Source organism: Macrobrachium rosenbergii, chromosome 56 (assembly GCF_040412425.1).
Source record: "Macrobrachium rosenbergii isolate ZJJX-2024 chromosome 56, ASM4041242v1, whole genome shotgun sequence".
In the NCBI taxonomy this organism is placed as follows: Eukaryota; Metazoa; Arthropoda; class Malacostraca; order Decapoda; family Palaemonidae; genus Macrobrachium; species Macrobrachium rosenbergii.
This window is the reverse complement of record NC_089796.1, coordinates 19,353,658-19,360,027: the sequence shown is the minus strand read 5'-3', so window position 1 is coordinate 19,360,027 and position 6,370 is coordinate 19,353,658. Positions and strand designations below refer to the sequence as shown.

At 37.7% G+C, this 6,370-nt stretch overlaps 1 non-coding gene across 1 annotated transcript; it reads right to left on the bottom strand.

The window, feature by feature from the left end:
- Window positions 1–3,967: 3,967 nt before the first annotated feature.
- TRNAL-AAG (transfer RNA leucine (anticodon AAG)) lies at window positions 3,968–4,049 on the bottom strand. Its single transcript has one exon. It is a non-coding gene; the product is annotated as a tRNA-Leu (tRNA).
- Window positions 4,050–6,370: the final 2,321 nt, after the last annotated feature.

The following is a 6,370-nucleotide window of genomic DNA, read 5'->3' as shown; positions in this document are numbered from 1 at the left end:
CTTGCTCACATTTACTCACAACTTGCAAAATCCTGTCCAGTCGATCTGCACTCTCCCAAATTAGCAAAATATCATTTGCAAACATCAACCATTCTTATCCTACAAATTTGCATCTATAACTACTGTCCTTTCTCTGACTTCTCACATCACCCCATCAATACCGATATTGAACAGCCATATAGACAAAACGATTCCTTGTCTCAGACCCATTTTTACACCAAACCAGTCACTTTCGTAGTCTACCCATGTGGTCTTCACTTCCACTACCAAAAGTTTTAGCTGCTCTCCACAACTTTTTCTATTTTATTCAAACTTATCATGTAAATGTTTCATAACAAAAATTTGATCTACACACCCCCTACTTGATTTGAACCCATACTATTCTTCCCCTATCAGTCCTTCAGCTGCCTGCCTAGCAACTTAATCATAATCCTGCCACATTTTCCTTAGCATAATAAGTAATTACGTACCCATAAGCCCATATAATTCTTACAGGTGTCCCTATCACCTTGATCTTAATACAATGGAAAACCTTGCTCTTAATACAACGGAAAATCTTCATCTTAATACTATAGAAAAATTATTCCTGTCATTCAATTCTTCAAAACCTTTCACTTCTCCAGATAGACCTTGCAAAACCTGGTCAAACACCCAATCACACTAAAATCACTGTACCACATTACTCCACTTGTAATTCTATAACTTCCTCGTGACTTTCTATTCCTCAGCCTCTTAATTACCCTCTTCACATACTCAAGCCATTTCCAAAAGCATTTTCAACATTACATTAACATTTTCCACTTCTGCGCCATTCAGTTCTGCCTCTCTTCTCCCCTAAAATTTGGAAAAAATCTATAAACTACTCACTCCATCGAGCCAAGACTGCTTTCACTTTCAATAATATGTTTCCAGTTGCATCTTCATTCTGGGATACCTTTGTCCATTAACCTTTCTCATAACATTTACTTCCCTTGTCCACTTTTTCCTCTCTATTTTTATCACTTGCCTTCTTTTTCTCTCTCACTTTATTATTCTTGGCTACTCTATGCAATATTTTTTTCCAGCATTAAGCATTTTATTTCCTTATCTCACCTCTTACTGTCTTCATTCTATTTTCCTACTCTCCTATACCAATAAGCAATTTCTACTGTCACTATGACTCCACCATTTAATTTTACAAACTCCTCGTCCATTCATTCTACCTCCCTAACTTTAACTCTGGCCCAGTTTCTTCTATTTTTGCTTTCCACATTCTTACCACTTCTTTCTTCCCAAACTCTTTACCTTAAGTACAGCTACATCCATATTTTTTCCCTCTTTCTCTCCATCATACCTACTTCAATTTTAGCTTCAACCACACAATGATCAGATAAACCTCCAGTAACTATTTTCCTCACCATTACATCCAGCAACATGCTCTTCAATTTTATGTGCATGTATATGTCTATATATACAGTACATATATAGACAAATACATATATATATATACATATAGATATATTTGAGTATATATATATATATATATATATATATATATATATATATATATATATATATATATATATATATATATATGGCAGGTGGTGGCTCCAGAGAAAAATTAAGATGGTGCTCACTGCAATCTTCATACTTTAAATATGATCTGTAGATGAACCCACTATGCAGAAAGCTGCCACAATAGCCACTTAGTATATCTATACAGAAGGCTCACCAGCAGCTCACTGAGCCCCAACAACCTGCGCTATCCACCATCATTTTCATACAATTGTACGCTTGCTCAGTAATAGGGACTTTCCTTTCTAATACATCTGGTATACCAGCAATTTCTAGGCCTTCCTCTCCCTTTCCCTTTCTAACACTATTCACCAACCTATTTAATCCCATTCTTTCTACATGGCTGAACCATTTCAAAACACACTTTGTCCTTCCATCAACGCTAACCTTTTTACAACTTCAAAGTATCTCCACATTTCTCATCTTTTCAATTCTTACGTGGCATATACTTCACAAATAGCTCACTGCAAAAGCTTCAATCTTTTTTCACTTCCATAAAGGAGATCTGGCTCAAAAATTCCTTCACATAGCCAACTGTGGCCTCCACAGACGCTTCAAGTTTTTTCCAATCTTTTCACCACATCCAGCTACCTTCAGTACTTCACCTCTTCTCGCACCCTACCATCAGCTGTTATATTTACTCCCAATCACCCAAAATGATTCCACCCCTTCCATTCTTCCACCATTCTGCTGGTCTCTATTTACCATTGTAGGCTTACCGTTACCCACATTCATAGTCAACTCCCAATTTTCTCTTCTTGCAAACGTAAGGTGACTCAAAAGCAAAACTAAGACAACAGTCATGGTCATGTTACTACTGTCTCCTGATTCCAAGATGATTTTCATGAGCATCAAGATTCTGCAACATCAGCTACTTCATATGCCTCTATATAAAGCTTCATCAGCTTTGTATTAACACCCAGCAGACACTGCTCTATTTTGTACGTAGTCTTGAGATTACCTCATTCTCAGCTTTAAAATGAAACATGTTTTTCCTTAATAGGGGCCTCTCTCTCTCTCTCTCTCTCTCTCTCTCTCTCTCTCTCTCTCTCTCTCTCTCTCTCTCTCTCTCTCTCTCTCTCTCTAGTGGTATTGCATTTAAATAATGGTAATAGTACCAAGGCAATGCCCCAGTTCTTCTAATATATGCTACTGTTATTATACGTCTATATTTATAAGTTATTTATTGATCTTTACTAATCTTTTCTTCAACGTACGGTCATACTTTATTTGGGAGTTTTAATCCGCATCTTAGACCACATTCTGAAAAAAATTAATAACAACAGTCACACAAATAACATAGCTGAAAAGGCTAAATTCCGGACTTAATAGAATAACTGTAATAATCCTGAGCTTGTTCTGCGTAAATGGACGATCGCGACCTGTTTTCCTCGGGTGAAAATCATGCCAATTTAGGATGAACTAATAAAAGGCTCCGTTAATTTAGGGCAACTAATTACCGACAGGAAAGACACTTGTGTGTGCCAGAAACCCTCCTTACAATTCACTGCAAACTGAATAGTGCAGTCTCTCGAGCAGCGTTGTGGATGAGGTCGTTTAATTAACACACGATATATATAAGTCAAGTGAAAGACCTGCGCTCTTGACCTAATCATGTAATTCGCAAGGGTTGGAGGAGAATGTTTCCTTTCTATTCGTTGTCGCGCTTTCATCTGTATTACAATTCCATCATGACCTCTAAACTTCGTACTTTTTGTTCACATTGTCTATCTGTTTTGTGGAAACTTGATGATATAAATGTATTAACCATTTTGGCGTGTTTCAGTAACTTATGTATGATTTTAGGCATATTAACATCATCAGTTTCAACAATTCCACCCACAATTCTTTTTCACCACTCTCGCCCGGTCATTACCATTCTGTTTGAAATGTCTGCTAAAACTCAATCTCTGTTTCCAGTGAGCATGTCAGCTTTTTACAGACTCCATGCCATACAGTACCATACGAGGCTAAGCAAAACCACCCAACCAAAAGGTCCACTCTCCCGCATGGTACAGAATCCGCCGAAAATTTCCTGGAAGTAGATCCGGATCTCTCCAAAATCTGATCACTTATTTCCAGTCGTATAGGCCAACTTTAGCCCAGTTTCCATAAAAATCCATGAATAAATTGTTTGTGCAATCCCCTAACATGCAAACAAAAACATTCTTAGATCTAAATCCAGATCCAATTCTCTTCCAAACTCAAACTATTTACTGCCTATCACGAGACCTCCCCGATAAATTTCGTAATAAATCCGAACATTCATTATTGCATGACCCTGACAATAAGAATAAGAACACCGTCTAACTTTGGTCTCTAAGCCAGCCAAAACGAAGCCTTCCCTTATGGAAGGTGATAATTATTAATCCATGCACATACCGTATACCTCCCCACGGCGCAGCAAAACCAGTGGCAGCGGTGGGATTCGAACCCACGCCTCCGAAGAGACTGGTGCCTTAAACCAGCGCCTTAGACCGCTCGGCCACGCTACCGATGAATTGATCGGCCTCTAGGATTTTTTTTCAAGTTTTCTAGATCGTTATTCCACGGTTTTAACTCGCCTGTTAATTTCCGGTGGTTCTATGCTGGTGGAAAAATAACATATATGAATGACAATACTGTCATAGGCTCTCGAGATCCTGTACATTTTAAAGCCTTTCGTTTCATGTATTGATGGAAAGTTTGCCAGCTCCATGTGGAAAGACGGCGACTCTGATAATGGATGACTCAACAATACTGAGAATCTCCCGTAAAGCACAGCTTATTTCGTCCTCTGCACAATGCAGGATGAAATAATCTCTGGTTGCAATCAAGCAGTAGGGAAAATATAATAGCCGTTGTAATGAAGCACGGAATTCCTTCATGCAATGCTTTTCTAGTACCATTTACGACACACAGTATAGTTTCTTTAACTGTTGACAATACTGTTTTGAACGTCCGGTAGAAAATGTTCAATTTCTAGTATCTGTTGCATTTAACACTAGGAATATACTCAAAGATAAGATTAAATGCTTCGCTTCAAGAGTTTCTAAACAACAATAACAACAACAAAAACAGCCAGGCACCTTCAACTGCACGAAAGCCACACGAGGCAAAGATCCACTTAATGAAAGACAGGGTTATTCAGAATTCTGGAAAACTAGACAGGTTTCCCTTATGAAAACCCTCTATTCTTAAGCATGAGGAAGTTGAAAACGAGGTTGCTGGCATCATGACCTGCCACGCAGGAGTGCAAGAGACTCATGTCACAGTTGCATCTGGCTGTTATAGAATCAGGAGAAATTCTTAAGTCTAGAAAGCCAGAGAAGAGGACAATAAAGAAAGTCAAAGAAGAGTCTTATGGGCACAAAGGGGAGCTTGAATAATGGCCGGGTGAGCCATCAGGTCACAATAATCCAACAGGAAGTTAGTGGAGAATGATTAAGGACATAAAAATACATAAAAATTAAGAATTCATACTGACAAAACAAATGGAGCAATACAAGAGCATGAGCATAATTAAGACAAATAAAATCAGATTGGATAGGCATCCTGATGGGCCCTCCAATCTACTTTTTTCTAGGGAAATGAGAATAAAGGAAGAGGATGAAGGAAACAAATAATTAAGGGAGAGCTACGAAAAAAGAAAACAGTAAGAGAAAGCAGGGGACTGTCAACAGCAAGTAGAATTTCGAAAGGCCCGAGGGAAGAACTGAAATAATGTGTAAATACTTCAAATCGGGCTGATGCAAAACAGGAGACATGTAAAGACCTCCATGTATGTTACCAGTATAGTAAAGATAACCGACAAAGAAGCATTGACACATGACAAGTGTAATGAAAATTTTGCAGGTGTGTGACAGAGCGTATAAAGAAAATAACTAAGTATCAGGACAAGAAATACGAAGGTGCACAGATTTTGAGAGGAGAATCTGCAAAAATGGAATGTGCTACAGATTTCGCCCAGGAAAATATATGAAATAAGTACTGTGGTTTCTTCCTAAAGGGCACAAACATGCCCCTACCAAATGTGGGTTGTGGCTACTGCTGCTACAATTATTTAAAAGACCATGAGAGCAAATATCCAACAGGGAAGGGTGGGATGAAAGTCCAAATAAGTTTTTTCATGATACAAAACTCATGAGCAGAGATCGTAATGTTGAGCACAAGTGGCTATGGGATATCAGCTCCCTCTGAGCATACAGGTCAGGATAGGGTAAGAGGCACAAAAAGAAAAGTAGAAAGAGATAATAAAAATTGAGAAATATAGGAATGATTTTATAAGGCTACTATATTGAATTATTTTGATATAAGGGACTTGAAATCAATACTGCATTTACTGATAGAAATGACAGAAAAATATAAACTAATACTAATTTATCACATAGACACACATGAAGCAAGAAGAAAGAACAGAAGAAGAGGGCTTCAGAGTAATTAGTTAATACGGCAGTGGAGATGGAGGACGAATGCTAATAGCAATCAAAGCAGACTTAATAAATATGACATTAGAAATGAAAAATCAATCAGTGTCACCCTAAATATGAGGATCAAACTTGATAACAGTCAAGTCAAAGTATGACTAAGTCAGTTGCGCCCCTCACGCAAATAAAAGCAAAATAGAAATACAAGAATAAAAAAATCAATCGCAGTGTTTCAGATGGTGAAAATACTCTGGTCACCGTGCAATTATAAATGAAGTGGAATTTATTAGGCAAAAAGTAAAAGAAAGACAATTACAAAGTAGCACAGAATAAGCTGAAGAATCACAAAGAGAAACACAAGTTAGTCAAGATAACCAAAGGAAAAGGTAGGACAAAATTAGTCAAAATGT